Source organism: Camarhynchus parvulus, chromosome 2, assembly GCF_901933205.1.
Source record: "Camarhynchus parvulus chromosome 2, STF_HiC, whole genome shotgun sequence".
NCBI lineage: Eukaryota > Metazoa > Chordata > Aves > Passeriformes > Thraupidae > Camarhynchus > Camarhynchus parvulus.
In genome coordinates, this window is record NC_044572.1 from 98,121,669 (window position 1) to 98,146,676 (window position 25,008).

Here is a 25,008-nt window from a genome sequence, read left to right on the forward strand (position 1 = left end):
GCCCATTAGTGATTAGATTTGAAGGGGGAAATTCAATTTCTACAGTAGAAAAGAAGTAGACTTAATTTTTTACTAAGATTATATTTTTCCTTCTCTCTTACATATGGACAAACTCAGACTGACACCTTAATGGCATTGTTCTTACCTGCTTGTCCTTTGCCAGTTTTGTGACTGTGATTCCTGAAGTGACCAGGTTAGTTCCCCTGTAATACTTGCCCACGATTCTTTGCCTTGGCTTGTAAACTTCACTGACATAGCTGGTTTTATGTGCAAAAGTTCTAAACCTCCATCTTCATGAAACTTTATTATTCATGAGACTGGAACAAGTAATATATGTCAGCCACCCAATTAGTCTCCTTTAATGCACTTTTCAACTGCAATGATGTTGCAACAGCTCATTGCAGAGTTAATGGAGCTGAGTGCAGCAAGCAGGCACACACAACTTGAGAAGGATTTTCTCTTCCAAAAGTTAATTTTTCCATGTGGAGCTTATTTCCTGTATATTACATCTTGTTCCTCCTAATCCAGTGGGAAATATCCTCAATAATTCTTCTCTCATTTATTAAAATTTGTAAGTGTAAATATTATCTACAAGCCCCAGTTGCAGTAGCAAATTTGAAGTGACTGAATGCTCACATAAACTTTTGCCACACCAAAGAGTTAAATATTTGGATAGATCCAAAACATCAGTACCATGATAAACTTAGTTCTTAAGAAGCCATAAGAAACTCTGGTGTTGAATTTTTTATACTGGTAGACTAGTTCATAAGACAAGAAATCTCACTTTTATGACATATTTCTTCTTTTTCTCTACTCTGACATCCTTTATTACTCAAACTGGTACAATTAATTGATGAAGTATCAAAATGAAAGAGATTTCTACATCAACAACATAGTAAATTAAGAGTCATTGGGTATCAGCAGCATTATAGTAAAAAAAAGTATTCTAAAATTATTGGTTAGAAGAAATTGGGAATGATGATCACTTAGTAGAGTAAAAACCTTTTCTCTTTTTGATGAATAATTAACAGAGAAAACAGAGAAACAGAGATACACAGAGACAGAAGAAAAACTGAAACAACTTTTAATCTTGTAAAAATACTTCTGTAGATAAATATTGAATTGAAGTCACAATATGTTTTTTCTAAGATAGAAGAGCCTTGGAGTTTCCTCAGGAAAATGCAGACTTCTCATCAAAACAGCAACGGTATTTTCCAAACTGACAGCTGCGCTGTGTGATTTACAGAATCACGGTACAGAATCACTAGGTTTGAAGAGACTTTCAAGACCATCAAGTCCAACCCATGCCTCAACACCTCAACCACAAGTCAAGTGCCACATCCAATCTTTTTTTAAACACATTTCTTCTTCCTGGTTGGATGTACAATAAGAGACTCCCGGTAGGATGTCAGCCTTGTTGCCCTTCCCCCTAATTCTTACCCATAGGCATTCAAGCTCATTGTCACTAGTTTCAATACCCACGGCACCAAAAGCCTCACTAATACAAAGGGCCACCCCTCCACCTCTCCTCCCTTTTCTGTCTCTTCTGAAGAGCTTGTAGGCATCCAGTGCAGCACTCCAGACATGTGAGTATTGCAACCACATTTGCTTGATGGCAACTACATCATAGCTTTGCTCCTGCACCATGGCCTTCAGCTGTTCCTGTTTGTTGCCCACACTGCACATATTGGTATACATGCACCTCAGCTGGGCTGCTGATTTCATCCCTAACTCAGGCTTACCACCTTGGGCCTGCTTCCAGAGATCCCAGCTACATCCCATTCCCTCTTCAAACTTAATTTGAAGCCCTCTCAATGAGTTCTGCCAGCTCATGGGCTAAAAACCTTCTGCCCTTAAAAGAGAGATGGAGCCCATCTGATCCGAGCAGGCCAGGTGCAGAAAAATTTACCCCATGATCAAAGAATCTAAAATTCTTCTGATGACACCATCCCTTTTGCCACTTGATAATGCGGGCTCTCCTATTCCTTTCATCATTTATCTCTGCCACCAAAGGGGCTGAGCAGAACACTACCTGTGCTCCTGCCCTATCAACCTCTTGACCCAGTGCCCTAAAGCCCCTTTTAATTGCCCTGATGCTCCTCTTTTCAATCTCACCACTACCAGCCTGTGGTATCAGCACTGGGGAATAATCAGAGGGCTGAATCAGCTCAGGGAGTCTCTCAGTATTACCCCATACCCCAGGGAGGCAGCAGACCTCCCCGTGGGATGGGTCTAATTGACATATGGGGCCTTCCAATTCCCCCAGGAGGGAGTCACCCACTGAGTTCACTGGTGCTTGTAAAATTATTTAAGGAACTGGGATACTATAAAAATATTGTCTCCCAATCTTGTAATTTGTATTTTCATATGCTATTGTTATTCAATGTTTCATAAAATAAAATAAAATAAAATAAAGTCCTGCTACATTTTTTATTTGTTTGCTTGTTTGGGTTTTTTTGGTCTGTAATTGACTTTTACTTCAAATTGAAATGCGAGGTATTTATACTTAATGAGGAAGAAAACTCTAAATTTTCATCAATGTGGCTAAATTTAAAATAAATTTGTATTTTGATTAAGGTGACCTTATTTTTTCTATAAGTTTTGAAGTGTTTTTGTCTTTTAATATATGATTGAGCTGTACTCCCAGAGCTGCAGAGGGCAAAATGGCTCCAATTAGAACCAGACCCTCTCTTTTGTTCTCATACACTGATTAACTGCTTAGAACCACCCTTCATCCCCGACCCAGGGGGAGGTAGATGTCAAAATGTCCTAGAGGCTACATTATCTTAGGCTAACAGTGATCTTTTACAGATAATTTCCTGTCCATCTTTCCTTCTGCTGAGTGGGAAATGGGAAAATTGGGTAACTTGATCTTAGAAAAGTCAGTGGATGTTTTAACAGATGTTGCTGTCATCCATGTGTACCAGAAATCAGTAGGCCTTTTATTTTTGTAAGTCTAGGATCCATCTCACTTTGCTTTAACAGTTTAAGCAATTAATCCCGACAAATTGCCCCAGGTTCTTTTGCAGCCTGGCGAAAGACAGATCCAAAACCAGTTTCACCCCATTTTAAGATTTTCATTAAAGACAAGTGGGATGAATCCTCTTTTAGAGATGCTTTTGTTTCACTATGGACAAAGAAGACCCATACAATTAGCTTATAAGAGACCCTTAACTCTTAATAAGTCTGAAGTTGGAGACGAGAATGTCCTCCCTTCATAAATATATGTTGTCTGACTTCCATCACACTTTACCTGTAACCTGCTCCTTTGCAGTTTTCAGATTCTAACCCTGATTCCTTGAAGTGTTTTGTTTATATCAAGTCCTTGCAAAACTGGCAATTTTCCATGGATTTTTCCACTGCCAATGTAGCACAATAAAATAAGATTGAGGAAAAATTCATCAAATTTCTACTTCAGTTGGGTTCAGTTGGGCTTCATGGCTTACTGTGTTCTTGTAAGCAGACACAACTTGATGATTCCACAGGAGCCAGTGGGTTTCTAATACAGAAAACAGTTGAAAAAATTATATGAGAAAACATAAAATTCTTCATAGCATGTGGCTGAAATAATTGCAACAAAGCTTTGTTCTTCTATCCACTTATTTTTGTATTTCAGATTAAATGAGGGCCCCACTGACTTACATGGAATTTTATGCAGACACTGGAACATTAAAGAAAACAGTATAATTCATGTGATCTTACATATTCATATTAACGATTTCCCTATTGAGCAAGATGGGTAGATTGGAGTTCTTTAATATAAAATTTTTTCTGTGGTGGGCTGACTCTAAACAGCAGCCAAATACCCACTCATCCTCTTACTCAATGTCCTGTGGGATGAGGAAAAAATAGAAGGAAAATAAGACTTATGGATCTAAATAATGACAATTTAATAAACAAAGCAGAAAGACTAAGTCATTCACTGCTTCCAATCTGTGGGCAAGTATCAGACCACTCCCCAAAAAACAGAATCTCAACAGGTGTAACAGGTTCTGGAAGATAAACACCATAACCACCAGCATCCTCTCCTTTCCTCCTCTCCCCACCCCCCCATCTTCTATTACCCAGTGCAACATCTTATGCTAGGGTTACTCCTTTGTTCATCTGGGGTCAGCTGTCCCTGCTGTGTCCCCTCCTGATCTTTTGCCCACTCCCAGCCTCGTCTCTTCAGAGAGGAAGAGAAAAAGCCTTGATGCTGTGCCAGCACTGATCAGCAATAACCAAAACACTGCTATGTTATCAAGTCTGTTTTAGACCCAAATGTAAATCACAGCACCATATGGACTGCTATGAAAGAAGTTAACTCCATCACAGCCAGCCTCAGCACATTGCAAAATGAAGGAGAATGGTTGGAACTACTATACAAAATTAGTTTCTTAAAAGACTGCATTCTGATTTTTTCATAAATCAGGTGGAACAGAGAGTTCTTTTGCATCCTTTTCTCTGTCTATAATGGTATATTTTTTTCTGTGTTTAGACCAACTTATACCTCATATGACTTTGATATGAAACTTATTTATAATTTGTTGCTTATTTCTTCTAGTGCTAGCTCTTTACTGGTATGTACTATCTTATTTATAACACAGAGTTCAAGAATCAAATGTATCCTTTGTAAGCTTTGTTACAGAATATTTTCTCTAGAATAGTCAATCTTCTTTTGCTGGACAGTTCTACTGATAACAGACGCTCAAAGTAGAGATGGGTATTTTGCTTTTTTCTGTCAAGTGTGTAAGTGCTTCCTTCTTTAGAACTGCCAAATCATCAAGTGAGGGAACTGAAATGTTGGTCCGTTTGTATCATGAAAAGACTATTTTTTTTTTCTTTATGTATTTTTGATTTTGGAGGAAAAGAGTGACTTTCTAATACACTAACTGTACTGATTCAAATATATCTGTCAATCAAAAATGAGAGAGAGGTATGAAAGTTACACCAAAACATTTCGATGAATTCTTGTTCTGACTGAAAATACATGTATATATTTAAATCATCTTGGAAGAAAAGTGCAGAAGCAAAACAAAGAAGAAATGTAATTTGATACAAAGCTTTATTCAGTGTAGAGGGATTGACTGAGTTTACTTCATTGATTTAAAACGCCATAAATGAAAACTCTGTTTGGACAACAGAATTCTCTTTAAATATTCTTTGTGTACGAAATTTGCATTTGCATTTACATTGCCAGGATTTAGAGAAAAAGGGTGAGATAAAAGATGTTTTAAATTTGTCAAAATCCTCACAATAGGATTCTAGGGCCCAGTGATGGTGAAGTAGTTCTATTAAATGAAGAAGACAGAAAGGATATATTCACTACATTATAAAAATTCTTTGTGAAATGCTAAAGAAATTCATCTTATGCTTTGTTATAGTCCTAGTCTGTGTCCCAAAAATGACTGGTGGTGTTTATATAGATTTCTCTGCTGTCTTGGTTTAAACTGTATCTCCTTTGGGGCATCCCCATGATTAAAAACACATAACTCATTTAAGGGTTCTACCCTGCACCCTTCTTCCTGTGCATGCCAAATCAGCAGAATTCTCATTCAACTGAGACTTCTGGAACAGACCTAAGAACTTCACGCACTACTATTTTTGGTAGACTAATTAGAAGGATGTTGTATCTCTCAGTGAATTTATATAAAGAAACTGGTCTTTTTTTCCTTTGTGCACTATCTGCAAACTTTCCACAAACACACACATCCTCAAAATTTCTCTGGGAAATAATGTTGAATTTCCACAAAAAAATTATGTATTTACATTTCATAATGTGTTTCAGACTAAAATTCCAAACAAAAATTAAGCTTATATGCCAAGTGGAGAGAATATCAAGAGGCTCCTTAAAGTTCTGCAAAATTTTTTCCATCATAGTTTCTTTTACAGCGGTGATCATAGGGAGTATTAAAAAGAAAACAGTGCTGATGAAATTATCAACATCTTGCATTTGAATGAACAATCCATTTGGCTTTTGCTTCTGCTGACAAGAATTTTTATCTGAAGTAAAAAACCCTCATAATTTATTTGGCTGAATACCACACTATTCTGTATGATAAAACGCTTAAGGTACTAAACATTTCACTTTGATGGTGAAAACGAAGAGGAAGGAACTAGATAAATATTCCTGCTGTCCCTGGAATTCAAGGAAACTATGGCTATTTGTGTCAGTCCGTTGTAGCTCACATAATATGGGAATGGCCTTGTTAGGAAAATTGAAGTGGATCACAAAGAAAAAAACTATTCATATGTGACCTGTGTGGGTTCCAGAACAGAGCCTGTACTGTAGAGTCTGAGTATAGAAAGAGACTTTATTTAGAGCACACTTCAGTATCTAACTATTTCTTTCCCATATATTGTACGTTGGGGTGGTAATTAAATAAACTTTTCCTTCAGGTTGTGGAAACATTATCACTTGAGCTCTGCATGGGCAATAAAATACAAAATTTCAAATTCTATTTCAAGGTCTATGTTTGAAGTAAGCCTCCGCTGTTTGAACCGACACACAATTGAAGCTCAAGTGTTTGAACATAGCTTTGCAGAGACTAGAACAGGTTTGCAAAAACATTCCTTTTAAAACTGACTTTTGAATTGGACCAAATATTCACAAGTATTATTGGTTGCTCAGCTTGACCTGTTTCCTGCCCTGTCTAATACAGTGTAAGGTGTTTGCATTCCAGATTTTGATTTAAGAAATGCTTTTTGTTCTTACTGTGTGGTGGCAGGCACAGTTGGCATGAGAATACATAGGCACAGTTGGAAGAATTGTAGATTGAAACTCTACACATCTTCTGAGTTATACTTTTTAGACTAGAGGCGAGGAGGTAAGAGGCAAAACATTCAGAAAGCAGCCTACACTCAGTTAGCCACAGCACAATTTAACTATATTCTTAGAAGGATGACTCATTCTGCCAATACTGCCATACAAAAAAATGACCTGTACTTCATAAAGTAGCATTTCAGTTTAAGTGGACAATTCAGTTTTACATTTTTATTTTTAATACTGAATTGGCTGTATGATATAGCTCCATAAAAAGCCATATATAACACAGCAGCAATTTTCTAAAAATAACGTGAGGAATTTATGAAAAAGGATATCAAGCTTCAAGCACATCCAAGAGGCAATATTGTGAGGCATCTCATGTGGCCTTTCTATGTGATCTGGAAGTTGAAGAAGAATGGTCTAATTCAATAATCTAACTCAAAGGGTTACAATGAGACAAAAGGATCCAATTAAGAAAACTTATTTTGCAGAATGAGATGCCCTGTAGTGCTAGAATTTTCTGAAGGTTGTGTTAATCATACATGAAAAATCAACAAAGAGAAAATGGGAATATGTAGTTGAACAAAGGATACTTTCATTAGCTAATCAGTAAAAGAAATAGTGCAAGATAACTCAAATAATTCAGAATCAAATAAACAGCTCCAAAATGTGAATCAAATGCAAGACTTGACCTTAATACTAATTTTCTTTTATCGGCGTGGAAAATAGATGTTTGAAAGTAAAGTGGTCAATGTAAAGTGCTCATTATCCACAATAATTCTGAGGGTTTGGGCACTTAGATTTTTTTCATAATATGTCTAAAGAAAATACTGTTCAGTACTTTCAGATTTTTTTTTCTTACTAGCTCAGCCACAGCAGTCTGCAATTTAATTAGTAGTTACTTAGACCCAAGAGACCTGTTGCGACACACAATTTGCTTTGGGTTTGAGTGGTGTTGTGACACGAGGTAATCATCAAATCACTCTATTACTCTCTCCCTCAGCAGAATGGGGGGAGAAAATAAAATTTTAGAACTTGTGGATCAAGATAAAGGCAGTTTAATAATGCAGAATCAAAGCTCATGAGTGGAAACAAAGGAATACAGGATTTTTTTGTCTACTTCCCATCAGCAGACAATGTCTGGCTACTTTCCAGGAAGCAAAGCTTCTGCACAAGTGGTGACTGCATTGAAGACAGACATTGTAAACAAAAAGTGTCTCTGCAGCAGCACCGAGTGATGGCAAATGGGGCTGTGGTCAGTTCATCACATGTCTCTGCCACTCCTTCCTCGTCAGAGGGAGGACTCCTCACACTCTTCCCTTGCTCCACTGTGGGGTCCCTCCCATGGGCGACTGTCCTCCACCAATTTCTGCAATGGGAGTCACTTCCAAAGGGCTGCAGCTCATGACTGCATTCTCCAGTCTGGGTCTCTTCCCTGGGTTCATCAAACCTGCTGCACTGTGGGCTCCTCTTTCCATGAGTCGACAGGTCCTGTCAGGAGCCTGATTCAGCATGGGCTTCCCATAGGTTCATAGCATCCTTTGGACATCCTCCTGCTCCAGCATGGGTCTTTCCATGGGATGTATGTGGTCTCTGCTCCACCATGGGCTTCCATGGGCTGCAGGGGCACAGCTGCCTCACCACAGCCTGCAACACAGGCTGCAGGGGAATCTCAGCTCCAGCACCTGGAACACCTCTTCCCCCTCCTACTCAGCTGACCCTATTGTCTACAGGGCTGTTTCTCTCGCATATTTTCACTTCTCTCTCCATCTACACAATGCAGATTTTCCCCCTCTTAACTTTGTTATCCCGGAAGTTCTACCACCACTGCTGATGGACTTGGCCTTGGCCAGTAGTGGATCCATCTTGGAGTGGGCAGACATTGGCTCTGTAAGACATGGAGGAAGCTTCTGGCAACTCCCACAGAAGCCAGCCCCCTAGTACCAAAACCTTGCCCCATATATAGCTCTCTAGCTAGTATAATTTAACTCTTATCATACAGGAATTTGATGTTAGAGTGACTTTTTAAATATTTTTTCAGATTAATTTTCAAATTCTTCAAATTCTTGCTTACTTATTAAAAAGAGTACCTCCAATCAGCAGGAGACATATATTGATTAATCTCTACAAAAGCCCATGCATCCAGAGCTTCATGTTGCTACATTTTCAAGAATTCAATGCTTCTCTTGGGGTATTCACTATCCCCGGGAGCCCTCCAGGAATGCCCACAGCACGGTGAGCAGCTGGGCCACTACGGACAACATGTAAAAAGGCAGGCGAGTAATGACAGCACTGAAGCCAAGCTCCTTAGCTGTGCTTGGCATCCCTGATGTCATGCAGTTCTGAAGCAGGACAGAAAAGCCTTTCTGTCTAGAATGAGCAGCCTGAAAACAGATTTTAACCTCTATTTTGGCAGAGACATAAGTGACACACTGGCAGATTTCTCATTACACTCATCCTGTGATGTTCCACACTTGGTGCTTAGAGTAGTACTGGCACGCCTAAGTGAGGGAAGCAAATCACAGGGGACAAGGCTAGCTGCAAAATGGAAGAGCACACAGAAGAGCAGCAACTGGAATTTCAAACCTCCCTTTGGTTTTGTTTTAATTCTGTCACCTTTGTTCTTATCTGTACCTGTGCCTTCTTTTATTCTTGAGTACAAGGGTTGTTTCTTTGCTTTGCTTTGCTGCAAGAATAATGGCAATTGGCTCCTGCTAGAAATAGGTTCAGAAGTTCAAGTCTTCAGAGCTCTTGCTAACTCCAGGCGCTGCACAGAATATTAAGATGGAGCAATATGTCTCCTGTGTTACGCTTCTCCAGGCTTCAAAATCAAATTGAGTCACTAAATAATTTTGCTACACAGAAAACAAGAACAAGACAAGATATATCTCTGTATAAAGGCTGTTTCTGGATGCAAATATTTTCCACCTTCATGTAAGAAAATGTGGAAGGTAATGGAATGGAAATCAGGCTGAGATGAGCTCTGATGACCAACTATTTGCATTTATCTCATTTATCTCCTCCCTATTGTGGTATCCTGACTTTTGAGGAAGCAAAGGTCAATTCTTCAATATAAAAGATCTAGAGTATAGTTATTTCCAAGTCCTTGACTCCGCAAGTTGCTAAGGTATTTCAACACAGTACATCCACTACAGCTTTCATCCAAGACAAGTTCAGACACCCCTTTAAACACACTAGTATGTCCAGGCAATTATCCTCGCTGAAGTAAATGACAAGGCTTTTACTGACTTTGCAGGACCCTGGAGAGACAATTAGAATATCTTGATAAAAAACAGGTTTTAGGCACTTTGATAAAGCTTCTGGAGCTATGTGGGGTAGACTGCACGGTGTAGCCCAACAATATTGTGAGGTTCCCTTATGCCAAAATAATGGTCTGTGTTCTGTCTTCTTCCTTTCTGCCAGTTTTCAGCTCTACCTAACTCTCCTATAATCCAGCAGAAGTCCCTAAACAAACTGAAGAAAAAGCATAAAAAGATAGTTTCCTTCCAGCCTGGTGAGCTGAACCAGCTTGGTATGAGATACAAGTAGTACCAGAGTTGTCTTATAGGACAAACTCTCAGGCCAGCTGTGAATGAAAATAAAATGGTCTTTGGAGGACTCAGGGAGCATCAACCACATCAAGACATGCACATAGTCCAAAAATAAACCCCTCAATGCTTTTTTTGGGTGGATATACAAACACACATTCCTACAGCAGTTTCCTTTTTATTTGTATCTCAAACAATATTCAAATGTCTACAGTTTATTCCAAGTTCAAACATAGCAAAGTAATTTATAATGTATTTTATTTAAGTGAGAATTTCCCATTTTCCTGGATGACCTGGTCATTTGATCTGTAAAGCAGTGATTTTCCTTAATCTATAGAAAAAAACTAACAGATATTAGGGAAGGTTTTACATTATACTTTTCCTATGGGTACAATGTCTCCCTCAAAAAAAAGTTCAAAGTGAAAGAGAGTACATGAAAGACTTAAGAACCAGGATTTGTTCTTGTATGTACTTACAATAAATGGAGCACTGGATTGATTTATTGCCTACCTGCCTCATACTAGTGCAGATACAAATGAAAGATAAGATTTGTATTGCTAATCTTGATAACCTTCTCTGTATGGACAGACATTCTGCTTCTTTACAAAACAAAACAAAATGAAACAACAAAAAACAAAACATGAAAGCAAAAAACAAAAGCAAAACAAAACCCAACAAAACCCCAAACAAACAAACAAACAAACAAAACTCACACAAAACAAAACAAAATAAAACAACTCCAAACAACCACAAAACCCCGTAACCAACCAACCAAAAGAAAAAACCCACCCTGCACTTTTTTACAGAGAACTTTGTGACTTTCTTGTTCCCTGTGCTTTGGTTTGTGAATGTACACTAATTTGTGATAACTGAGATTTTGTTGTGCAAGAATACAGCAGAGCTACTATTGCATAGGAGTATACAAGTGATTCAGATAGTATGTATATTAATCTGGATGTAGCTTCTCTCTGAAAGTTTCAGCACTGATGATATATTTTGTTAAAGGAGGAAGGAAGGACAAAAAGTTAACTCCTACCACATCCTTTTCTTGTCAATCATCTAAAAAGAATTAGTACAAGTTAGTTTCTTGTTTTCATACAAGAAATAGAAGAATCAGGGTTCTTTCCTCTTTATAATTTGTAATGTAAAGTGTCCTAAGTAATGCCACTTTCTTAGAAAATCTTACCATTTTTTAATATATGATAATGAAGAGATTGAAGGGGTTACTCTATTTTGCTGAAAAATATTAAGCTCTCTAGTTCTGATGTTATATTCAGTTTTTCATGAAAAATTCTAGCTTATAATAAACTAGAATTATTTTTAGCTAGATTAGGAGGCATTATGAGGCTGAAATTTAGGAAAGCTGCTCCCATGGTATGTTTAGAATTATGGGCTTATATAGCTTTTCATGTGTATGTGCATGTGCTTTGTTTATGTACCTACAAACATATATTATAATATTAACAAACTCTGTGATAGCTCTGACTTTTGTCACATTCTTCCTGATTTATCTGCATCAGTTCCAATGTCTATCTTATACCACTAATCTGGCAAGTGTTTTAGTTAATTCTTGAAGACACAGAGCAACTGTTCATAAATTTAAAACATCACAGCGAATGCTGACTTATGGTAAATGCTTATTCTATTCATTAAATTTGGCTTTTTACCTCAGAAATGCAAAGCAGACTAATATTGGGTAGGCATAACTTACATAGGCACACATTTGCCTCCATGCATCACATTTTGTATTATTTAATAGCAGTCTGGTCCTGCTGTTTTATTGCCCAATTGGCTGGGATGACATATGACCATAAGAATAGATAGAGGCTTACATTTGCATTTGTTCTCACATTACAGAGCTCAGAATCAAACTGGTAACCAGAAACTTATTATCTAGAATTACAAGGCACACATTGCTACCATGGTAATGTTTTAAAAAATTAAGTGTTCTCAGTAGGTGTTTAGTGCCTCCATATTTCAATTAGTACATACTTACTACATGCCCCCAATTCTTATAGATTGTATATTGGAATACATTATTTGGATGTGCATTATGCATATTTGAATGTCTACACATTCTCACAGCCAAAGTTTCTTACCCAGTATTTAGCGAACATATTACAAAGGAAGAAAGAAATCTTGGAGCATAGGAGAGAGAAGGCAAGATTTGAGGGATGAGGGATGTACAAAAGTGATGGATCACTTTCCTGATCCCAAGGCTACTGTACTCAGGGCTGCTCCTGAGGTATAAATGAGATTTTTCTAACTCTTGCTGTGTGCTGACATACTTAAAAGGCAAAGTTACAGAAAGGATTCCCTATAGCAGACAGTAAACTTTGGGTTCCCAAGGCTTCTAGCATCCCTTGGATAGTCTTCAGTAATCTAAATGTCACAGCAGACTACTGAAAAAGACTACTACACAGTGGGGACTTAATTCCCCAGTTCCAAACATGCCAAATGTGGTGATATCAGTCAGCATGGTCACATAAAGAAACTACATCTCAACAGATGGATTGTCTGACCAAATATTGCTTTGATTTTCACAGTGGAAAAAAGAGCTACAGAACTTAGATCTGTTTTCTTTCATGATTTCATATATATTGTGTTCCCAAACTAAGTGTAAAAATTTATAAATGACATTTTCACATAAATAAAAATGTATGTAGATGTGTGTGTGTGTGTGTGTGTGTGTGTGTGTGTGTGTATGTATATTTATACATAACTATATAAATAAGAATCAGATCAACTAGTCATGCATGCAGCATATATATACATCTGGCTAAATGTAAAACATTTTTCAAGGTGATGGAGCTTCTTCCAGTTCCATCAGAGTCAACTTGAGCTGTGAATGTTAAGTACTTCTGAAGACTGAAATGTGGTTATTTAGGCAACTAAATACTGCAAAGAGCTGTCATGTTTGAATACACAGGCCACAGTGTTTAGGGATTAATCAGTTTTCTGCTATCAAATATATCAGCTTACTGGAAGAGAGGAAGACAATACAGTAGCCATGAAAACTGAAACATGACTTTTGGAAAAGAAGCTAACCCATTAGATCTTTATTTGGCATATGAGACATAGCACAAAATAATTGGCCTTTCTTAATAGGCAGTTTATGAGTAAAAGAGAACAGAAAATCCATATTCTATCATACAAGATCATTGCAATGGCCACTCTTTTCTCTTTATAAAGCACAAAAACAAACCACAAACCCTTTCTTATTCATTATTTTGTCTGTAGAGGCACTTGTCCTTCTGTATTTTGTGCAAACACAAGTTAATACAGCAAGTTCAACCTCTTTCATTTATTATCCACATTTATGGAAAGATATCTCTGGCCATAAATTCTTGAATTAGAAACATGTGGCTAGGCTAAACACTTCTGTCAGGGTCATGAAGAGATGTCCATTCAGCCATGACCAGACAATCAGTATCTTTGATCAAGGGGTTTTGCAGGATTGGGACATATCAAGAGCTACTCTGTTGGAGCAGACTTATTTCCCCAGTCATTGAAACAGATCTGGAGCTACTTCTCTGGAGCAGACTTTTTCCCCAGCACAGCCCTCTGTGTGGTAGCACCCTTTGTCAGTTCTCAGTGTGTTCCAAGTGCTGACAGGCCCTTCTGGCCTGGCTGGCTTTTTGGTACTGAAGGAGGAGGTAGGGCCAGTTGGTCACCTATAGGGTAATCGCCACCAATTGTTGAAAAGCTGCTGTTGAATATAGGAGTTAATTTCTGCTGATCCAGGAGCTACTGAACTTGCAAGATATCCCAGGAGATACTGGGATTATAACGTGCATTATAATTGATTTTTTTTTTCTTTCAGAAGCAAAATTTCATAAAGTAGTACTACTTAAATATGATGTCCAATTTTTGTACCACTATCAGTTTAAAGAAAACATTTTCCACAAAATTATTTGTTGTTTAAATGATATTTCAAAAATCACTAGGAATACAATAGGTATACCAAAACATACTGTGATGGGAAAACATGGGAAAACATGCTCTGATTGGAATTAAGGCATAACTCAAAATTCAGTGGAAAGTTTTAAAATCCCTGAGTAATAATAAAAAAAATCAATACCTAAATGACAGAAATCACTAAGGAAACAAAACACTGGATCCCCACATATGTTTTTTGCTTAAAATTTTTAGAGTCAAGGTAAACTCCTTACAAGTAAAGGGTACTGTATTTTAAAGTAGTTTTGCTCTTTTACAAGCTGTCTCCTCTTTACTGCTCTGTGGTTTCAAGTTTTCCTATGTCTATCTACTTTTTTTAGACAGTTCCTGTAAGCCTTTAAAAATTGAACAGTTATTTTTGTTCAGCAAATGAGACCTATGAAGTGCAAGAGGAGGATGTGCAAATCTGAAAGCAGAGAATATAACTTTTAACACGCAAGGGGATAGCCACCATTAATTAAGCTACCGTTAATTACATATTTTTTAAGTCTTGAAAATTAGACAAGGAAAAAAATGCTGTATTTTTTCTTTTGTTTTGTTTTCCTCTTTGTCCTTTTTGTTATTGTTTTCATTTTAGGTGGACTGCACTTTTTCTAAAAGCTGCCTTTAACCTTGATTTTATTTGTACTTTGGACGAATAAACATTAAATGAATGTTCAGAAAAACGAGAAAAGGTGAATCCTTTGTCCACAGGAAAAAAAAAAAAAAACAAAAACAAAAACCCCAAAAAACCATCATGTAACTACAGTTGTTTCTTCTCTCCAAGCACCTGTAGGTGAAGGGCCTTCTCTCAAGCAACCCTCCTGACCTATATAGGGAAAGGTGTATATGTGACATAAAAGTCAGTCGCCTTTTCCATTAGGACTATAGAAAGTGGTAGTCTATCATCAGTTCTGGCATTTTTTTCTGTACTCCTGAGTGCCAATATAGGTTTTCTGCATTCCTCAAACCAGACTTGAGTGCAGGTCCTGTGCCCTCAACTCTGGAAAAAGAGAAAGCTGGGAAAAAAATCATCCAGTAAAGTGAATTCTGTCAATTCTCCCTTTTTAGCCAACAGGCCTTGGTCTACCTCTGCTCATAAGAATTTTTCCACAGAAACAAAAAATTCTTTTCTGCCCTCCCCCTGACACTTACATAATGACAGAAAATATTTCCCAGTTCCTGAAGAAACTTAGAGCTGCATCAGCCCTCCTGGAACACAATAAGCAGTTGCCAGCAGATATTATAATTTCCAGAGCAGTATGGTTCTTTTGGTTCTTTTTCCATGTCTTTCCTCCTAGTCCACACTACAGTCAAGGCTGACTTCAGTCACAGCAAATATGAGTTCCAGAAAAATGAGATTATTTTTATGTTCTTAATTAGAAAGATGAAAGCAAACAGATCATCTTAAAAGGACACGCATGAAGAGAACAAGAGGACTTGGTTTGTACATATGTTCTTGGTATGTATATGCATGTGCACAGAGGTGAACAAACAGATATAACATCAAACAACTTTTGTAACATCATCAGGCATATTTTGGCCAGTAATATGAAGAAATTCAGCTAAAACTATTAAGCACTGAATGTGACTTCTTGTCTTTACCACATACCCAGAAGACTTATATGTTTTTAGTACTGTAATGTTCTGTTTGCTCTCTTCAATAGCCTTTCATTTTTCTTAGAATTAAGGCTGTATCTTTCATGGACTCTTTGGAGACCATGATAAAGAAACAGGTTTAAGTTTACCAGGGAATCCCACTTTAAAATATGTATAGAGATTACATACGTGTTGCAAAATATCCAGCACACAAAAATATCCATATTTATGTTATAAATGTAATTTTCATTAATAATACTTTCCCACTTTTTAGCAAGTCAGATGAAACAAATTTTTTACTTTACCATCCTCTCAGACAACAAAATCTAGTATATGAAACTGTCCTTGATAAACAAAGCACTGACTACATACAGAGATCACTGAAATTATACTTTGAAAAAACTGGGGGTTTAAATTTTTAGGAATTAGGTTAAATAATAAGAAAATTCATCACAACTAGATCATCTGGAATTCATCACATAAACCTGCCTGTTTCTTGTTAATACATAATTTTAAATTAATATTTATCACTATGTATTTTGATGTATGCATAGGAGCTGGTTGCTGGCTTTCCTTTGTGAGGAGATGGTATCTCATCCTTTACAAAAGGCCTCATGGTATACAGCAGGTATCTTAGAACTTGGATCCATTTCCAAATACAACAGAGGGCTGCAATTAAACTAGCTGAGGTCTCCACAGTACCTAATATTAGCTATTTTGTTTAGCAGATGTCTGGACTCCTCAGTTTTGCTAAAACAAAGACATGCAACATAGTCAAAGTGATAAAGTATTTTGAGGACATGCCACATGCACTTCTCAGATTATCAAGGCAATGATTAGAGGTACTTATTCACAGCAGATACTGTTCAGTTCTACAGCCATTATTTAGAGGTGTTTTTCCTTTTATCATTAAATGTAAAATATTCTATTCTCATTTCACTCTGACTAGCTCAGTTCTTCGACTGTCTCCGTGTCTGCAACTGAGCCTGAAAGGGATTAGAGAAGAGTTAGGGAAAGATTGCAACCTTGCACATAGCTTAGCCATTTAAAAATACATCATTCTTGAGTGGTTACTGGGAATATGCAATAACTAGTGCACTTGTTTCTGAAAGTCTGATATTTTTCAAATGACTTCTTCATTATACATATACTAATGCGCATAAATCCATGGACTCTGTTGGAATGAAACAACGGTTGCTGAGAGAGCTGGCAGATGTTGTTAAGCCGCTCTCCATTATCTTAGAAAAATCACAGAGAATAGGAAAAAATGTTCAATGAACAGAGGAATGCCAGTGTTACTCCCATCTTCAAAAAGGATCTCCTTCAAGAAGGAGGACCCAGGAAACTACAGTCAGGTCAGCCACACCTACATCACTGGAAAGATAATGGAGTAGATAATTTTGGAGGTCATCACAAAGGAAATAAAAGAAAAGATTATCAGGAGTAGTCAACATGGATTCACCAAAAGTAAATCATGCTTGACCATTCATAGACTTCTGTGATGGCGTGACAGGATGTGTTGAAAAGGGGAGAGAAGTGGATGTTGTCTACCTGCACTGTCTCCCATAACATCCTCACAGGTAGGTTCAGGACATTTCTTGAATGAATGGACAGTGGGGTGGATCAAGAAGTGCCTGAATAGCAGAACTCAGAGGGTCATGATCAGTGGAGCAGAACCCATTTGGAGGCCTGTAGTCAGGGATCAATACTAGGTCCAGTCTTATTGACCTTGCTTATTAACAATGTAGGCAAAGGGATCTAATACACCCTAAGCAAGTTTGATGATGACACAAAACTGGGGGGAGTGGCTGATACATCTGAAGGCTCTGTTACCATTAATTGGGACCTTAAAAGGCTAGAGAATTGAGCAGAGGGGAGCTTAATCAGGTTCAATAAGGGCAAGTGCAAGGTCCTGCACCAGGGGAGGAATAACTGCAAGTACCAGCACAGGCTGGGGCTCACTTTCTAGAGAGCAGCTCTGCAGAGAAGGACCTCGGAGTCCCTGTGGGTGACAAACTGGCCATGAGCCAACAGTGGCCTTGTAGCCAGAAGGGTCAATGGGATCCTGGAGTGCACCGAGAAGAGTATGGCCAGAAGGTCAAGGGAAGAGATCCTTCCTCTCTATTTAGCCCTAGTGAGCCTATATCTGGAGTGTTGTGCTCAATTTTGGTCCCCACAGTTCAAAGTAGACAAGGAGCTGGACAGGGTTCAGTGGGGGACTGCAAAGATAGTTATGCAGGTAGAGCATCTCTCTAATGGAGAGAGACTGTGGGAGCTGGACCTGTTTATTCTAGAGAAGACTGAAAGGGAATCTCATCAATACATGCAAATATCACAAAGAATAGCACCAAGACAATAGTGTCATATTTTTGTCAGTGATATCAAGTGACAAGACATGTAGCAATGGCCATAAACTAAAACAGAGAAATTCCACCTCAACACGAAAAACTTCTTTACAGAGCAATGCAAGTGGCTGCCCAGGGAAGACATGGAGTATCTCTCTCTGGGGATGTTGAAAACCCATCTGGACGTGCTCTTGGTGGCCCTGCCTTAGCAGAGGGGTTGGACAAGATGGTTTCCAGAGGCCCCTTCCAACCCCAATGATTCTCTGAATCTGTGATTCATTCAGACCTACATTAGAAATCAGTGGACCTTCTTAAAGATTTCTATCTTTGTTTAAAATTTTTAGAGTATAATTATTAGGAGAAGATGTGCTGAAGTTCCTCAGATAAATTTTACCTTTCCTACTGTTTATATACACAGTTTTATTCACCCCTTTTTATACCAGTAAGGTTCAATGCCACATGAAGCATCAGCATAACAAAGTTGTAATGTCTGCCACAAGCCAAGCTTATTTAACAGCTGGGAAATGTACAAGTCATCAGGGTAATTAAGACTGAATGGAAAAAAAACAAAGTCACTTAATCTGCACTTATTCCATGTCCCTGCTCATCAAATGCAACTGAAGTACAATTAGAAACCAGTGTATAATACATACTCTTCTTAAGCTGAAAATCAGTGGGGAATTTCTACAAGTTTGAAAGACAATGGATTTGCAAACATTTTCAAATCTGGTGAATCACATTTCCAGCACCCAACTTCAAGGACTATACACAACCAGTCATCTCCTAAAGGTTGTTCTCTACTGATAAGACCAGTGGTGTCAACAGTTTATATAAAATTGAGAGTAATTAGAGGTCACTTCCCTCCCTCTTTCCCATGCTTTTGGAATGAAGTATCTCATTCTGGAGGGCAAATTTCATCTAGGAGTATTCGTGGATCACATTTGCCTTTATATAAAATAGAAAAATCTTGCATGAAAGCTATATTAAAACATATCATCTTCTGTATCCGGTGCTGATAAAAGATGCAAAATCCAGTTCAGGGAACAGTGTTGATCACATTTATCATGCTGTCTTCAGGTTTCCCTTATGCTTTTGCAGGAATAGACCTTCTGATTTTTCCTGATATGTGTGTGAAACTTTCCTCTGTATAACAAGGAAGGCAAGCACAGAACTTTTTTCCTTATCTCTCTGTCTTATAAAAAAAATTAGGGTTTTTTTCATTTGGCAGCAACAACAACAACTGATAATTCTGGAGCAGATGCAGGTCTCTGTAAACCTAAGGATTTGTATTGTTCTTACTTGTAAATTTAATGCGTACTATAAGTTGGAGGCATATTAGCCTACTTGAACATTTCAATGGGAGGTTAATAAGGTCTTTAAACAAATTCACTGCTTACATGTATTTGAATCAAATATTTCAAGAACTGTATTTTTAATGGAACCAGAACAATTTTTAGTCTCCACTTCTTCAGGGTAAGATAGGCAAAATGCCCTACAACTATTTACAAATTCAGACTTATCCAAGATTTGCTGAATTCATAGGTTAGGCTCACTTCTAGTTACTGCAGCAAGATACTGTAAATTATACTAAGATGCAGTAATTCAAAAAGAGTGTAAAAATATTCTGTATTTCCCATTATACTGAAGAGTTGAGTTTCATCACATAAAAATATTGCTTGCCTGCTTCTCATAAAACAGCTGAGGTTTTTATAATAAATAGGTAATAGCTTCATCTAAGCAGGTATCATTTCTTTCTGTAGATTGCTCTCAGACGGTAAGGCAGACCTAATGCACGACATTCAAAAGGGCAAATAGGAATATTGGTTACAACTTATGTTTCTTTCCTGCACTAACTTGAAGAAATGAAGTGCCATTATTATCCCAGAAAAGATCATGTTATCTCACCTTCACACCTTTTTGTGTGACCTTCTGAGATAGCTTGTTTCAAGTTGCCCACCAGTCTGACCTAACCCAGCATACAAAAGTCCCAGGCTGGTGGGAGCATAGACCCAATTTTTATTTTCCAGAGACATTCAAATGCTTCTAAAATCCCCTTTGAAGTGACAAGATGGAATAAAGTTGCAGTGCTTTCCACAGGGTACATTGCTACTACCTCAGATGAGGTAAAACACTCATTGATTTATATTTTTTATAAGAAATGTGTAGTATATGTCAAAAAATTTATTCCCTGGATAGAAAGAATCCCTTACATGGCATTACAGAATTTTTCACTACAGAGGTTTCATATCTGCCTCTGAAACATCTGTTGTTGGCCACTATAGGATACCAGTATAGATTGATGATTAGTCTAATCCCACGTGACATTTTCTCTCTTTGAATTATGCTGATGCATTTGGCTAAATGTAACTTTTTACCATTAGAGGAAATGTAGAGCATATTGGCTGCGGAACCCCAAGGCGAACATGTTTCATGCACTTTGGATTAGAAGAGGACATTCCAGTTCAAATTACCTATCTCGTTCTTTAGGATTTTTTTTCTGGAAAAACTCAGGCATTACTGAACTCCTTGGCATTCAGAGGTCTTTCATGTGAATTGGTCCTTTCCAGTTCAATGCTTCACAAAATGATTGTCTCACGGTTCCACTCTCCATCTTTGGAAAGCTGGCCTTAGCAGCAGTTCATCTCTCTCAGACACTTCAGGGACATCAATCAGAAAGAAGGTCACGCCCAGACTCTCTTCTGAACGCGTGGATGCACTAAGGTACACATTAAAGTAAAGTTGGAAGTTCTTTCAAATTACAGTGCATTAGTCTGGGCATCTAAGGAAATTATTGCCAACATTAGGCAGTTAACTTGACTTTTGGAGTTACAGCACAGTTAGAAATCTTCAGAAACAGTTTAGATTTGGTGCCCTCAGAGAAGCCCCTTCCTTCCCACTACCCAGTCAGGGAGACTGACAATTCTCAGCTAAGTTACTTCCAAGTTGCTCTAAGGTCATTCTATTTGAACAGCCTCCTGACTGTTCAAATGATCACTCCAGATTAAAAAAGGACAGCAAACTGAAACATTAGGAATGCTTGACCCCTGAATAAAGTAAAACCAGATGGCTTTTGCACCACTTAACTTCAAGATGTGGTTTCTTTTCCACTTTATGGTTGGGCTTTTTTTGCTTTGACTTGAATGCTTCTTCCTAGTCCCCTTTAGTTTGCAATATTAATTCATACCAGTTTGTATAGATTTCAAATATTCTAATTTTGGCTTAATATCCTTGATAATTGTTCTATCCTAATGTATATATACAGTTATAAAAAGTACAATATCAATGGCTGGAAATATACAATTAGATACTCATACTCTTAAACAATCTCTCATTTAGAAAGTGCTCCTTTTGCTAGTGTTTCTTGTTCAGGAAGTTCATTGTTCACTTTTTTCAATATGCAATCAGAAAGGCATGCTTAAAAGATGTCATGACTTAGAGCTTAGCAGCAGTGTTTTAATGCCAGCTTCCACTCTCATTTGTATAATTTCCTGATATCCAGTCAAAGAGAGAAAATTATATTATGATTCTTGATTTCTGATTCTGAATGATCTCCTCCAAGTGTGATATTCAGTTTAATGTGCAGCACCCACAATGAAAGCATAGTACATAATGAGAATGTTCTGTGCATTGTTATTCCACAAATGATTACTTCTTTGATCACAGTATAGCAATGCCAACCTGTTTAAACCTGTTGTCAATATGAATAAACAAGCTCAAAGTGCTTGTCTCAGAGTGACAGCACAAAGCAGCCTGCAATCAAGCCAGTATACTTAGAAGACAAAGCAGTGAATAGTAAAAGGTTAACTTCTAACCTTTGGTAATATGATAGAGTGTTGTTTTGGTAAAATCATGCAATTTAATTAAAATCTGGCTTTTCATTGCACAAAAAGCATTTTTAATGTATAGCATTATGGTTAATGTAGATTTGATGCATCCCTAAACTGTAAGATATTCGGGCTGTTAGAAGACAATTTTCCTCAGATGTATGTTTTTAATCCAATTTAAAGCTAACTCCAGAAATGCTGGATTTTAAATGACAAGAAAGAGGAGAGATCAGCTAATCTTTCATCAGTTCTAAATCTTTGAAGTGACTGTACAAAAGTCAGTGCATATTTTTCCAGTCCAGTAAATGTATGTACTGCACTTTGGAATATTGAAAGCATCATTCTCACGAAATTTTTTACAATAAATTAAGATCATGATATATTCTAAAAGAGAAAGAAAAGGCACCAGGGCCAGCAGCAGCAATTTTTGGATGACCTAAGATGATATATCCTCACATCCTCTGATTGGAGCTATATTGTTCAGGCAGGCTGTTCTAACTGTGCAAAACCACCTCTAATACATCTTGGAAATAAATGGCTACCAGAATGCTGGAATTAATCCTTGCTCCAGTGGTCTGAATACGTGGATGGATGAGCACACAGGAAAGAGTTCTTTCAGAGGAGTTCACTCTGCACCTGGAAGTCCCTGCCTCTCTGCTGACAACTGTCAACTGGCCTGTGTTTAATCCTACTCATAATTTACAGCTAAGGATTTACTCCTAATAGGGAGTCATTGGGATACTTTATGGTGTCATTATGAGGCATTTTGAACTAATCCAACTGACTAATCCAGTCTCATTGCAGTTGATTTCAAGCCCATAACTTGCTAGTTCCTGATAAGGGCAAAAAGCCACTGACTTCAATCATTCTGGCTCAGTCACAGGATTGTTTGTCCCTAATCTACTGCAGGTAACTCTGTCTTCCTTTTTGGCATCCACATCCCCTAATTTTCCTCTTTGCTGGGATTCTTCCTTCTAAATTTATGGGCTAAGGATACTTATGCTTTCCTGACCTTAAATCCCAAATGATTATACTTTATAAAAACCTATTAAGCTCTCAAATAAACAAGTCAGATACCTGCACAATGCTATAACTTCTCAGCTTTCTCATTTAAAACTGCCCTGTTAATTTCTGTGCCTTGCTATATTCTCTGAAAAAAACCCCAATCTTATAGAAACATTTGCATAGACCTTCGACTAAATGATTTACATGGAAATCATGGTTGTTATTAGCCAGTCTATATTTGATTATTTGAATTTTAAAAAGCATAATATAGGCTTAGTGAAGGATGAGCAATCCCCTACAACATCTAAGCAAGAAAACAGTGTCCCTTCTGATTTAAATTTCTAGGAAATAAGAATAAAAATCATAATGATGCATTCATAAGCCAACAGACCATAAGCAGAACATTAACAGTCAATGAACTGTTTCTCACAGTAGGTCGATAGTTATGCATGTAGTCTGTTTCTGCATTTACTGAAGCCACTGGAAGGATCACGTGGGCCTGCTAACATATAGCAAATTTATGTATTTATGTATTTCTATGAATTCTCTCTCATCAGAGATTTAACCACAGCCTTTAAACATTTACTCCAAGGGTTCATCATATCACAGTAAAATTTTGCCTTTATTATATTTTTTTATTTCCAAACATCTGATATTTTCATATTTTTCTGCTATATCAGAGTCTTCTGCTTATCTCATATCTGTTCTTCATATACTCTGTGACTATCAGTTTCAATTCTTCTCTGTGATATCCTTGATGCCCAGGGCACCATATTGTACTGCTACGTCTTTTCCAAATTGTTTATACCTCTTCCCTGAAACTCCTTCAGATTTTAAGTCAGTTTCTGAACTGTACATCTGAGAAGTGTTTTCAGTAGTGCTAAATAATAAAGCTATACTGATCCACCAAGAATCCCACTTTTAAACTCACCAGGGATAATTTTGGGTAATATCTGGCTACTGTAAACTAAGGCTAATTAGAGATAACTGCTTTTGCTTTATTATCTTCTATAAATACAGTCCTACTTAAACTATTTGATTAGTTTACACAGAATCAATATGAAAATTATATACCTAATGGAGTCTTCACATTTATATATTTTTAAAATTAAAACACTGAAATATTTTTCTCCTTTTTTTTTTCTTGCCTTTCAATCATCTGGAATTTCCTAATTGTTTTAAGTTGTATTAGAAATCAACACTGAGATACTAGGAAGCTTCTTACTTTTTTCATTTTTCACCATTGGGGTAGGAGGTTGCTCAGGTCTGTTGTTTTACATCTAGCCTGCTATAGGAGCTGCAGCTTCTGATTTACTGTTAGTGTGAAAAGTATTTCATCAGCAGCCTTGGAAATGACTGTGTTTATTTCATTTTTTCAAATAGAGAGCAGAAATATTTATTCAATAGAAAAGGGAAATATGTATTATTTATGATATATCATTTCAATCTAGTCAGGGAAAAGTTATTAGGATTTCTTTTCTTTCTCATTGTAGGTAAAAAACTCTCTTATATGGTAGATTCTACAGTTTTCCTTTTGTCTATTTCGCTTCTCTATCAGCTTTTCATCATTCTTAGTTTCCAATTTATATTCGTGGTTAATAGTCACCCTATTTTGCTATTTGTTACAGAGACATAGAATCGTAACATAATTTGGGTGGGAAGGGACCATAAACATCATCTAGTACCAACCTCACCACTTCCATGGATGGGATATGTTCTACTAGACTAAGATTTTTCAAAGCTCCATCTGACCTGACCTTGAACACTTCCAGGGGTGAGGCATCCACAACTTCTGGGTTCCATGTCCCACCACCTTCACAGTAACGAATTTTTCCCTAATATCTAATCTAAACCTACTCTGCTTCAGATTGAAGCCATTGGATCTTGTCCTGTCACTACACACCCTTGCAAAAAGTCCTCTACAAGTCTCTTGTAGTCCTCCTGAAGTCTCTAAACGGACATCCATTTAGGGACTACAAAAAAAAGTTATATAATTAATCTTTGCA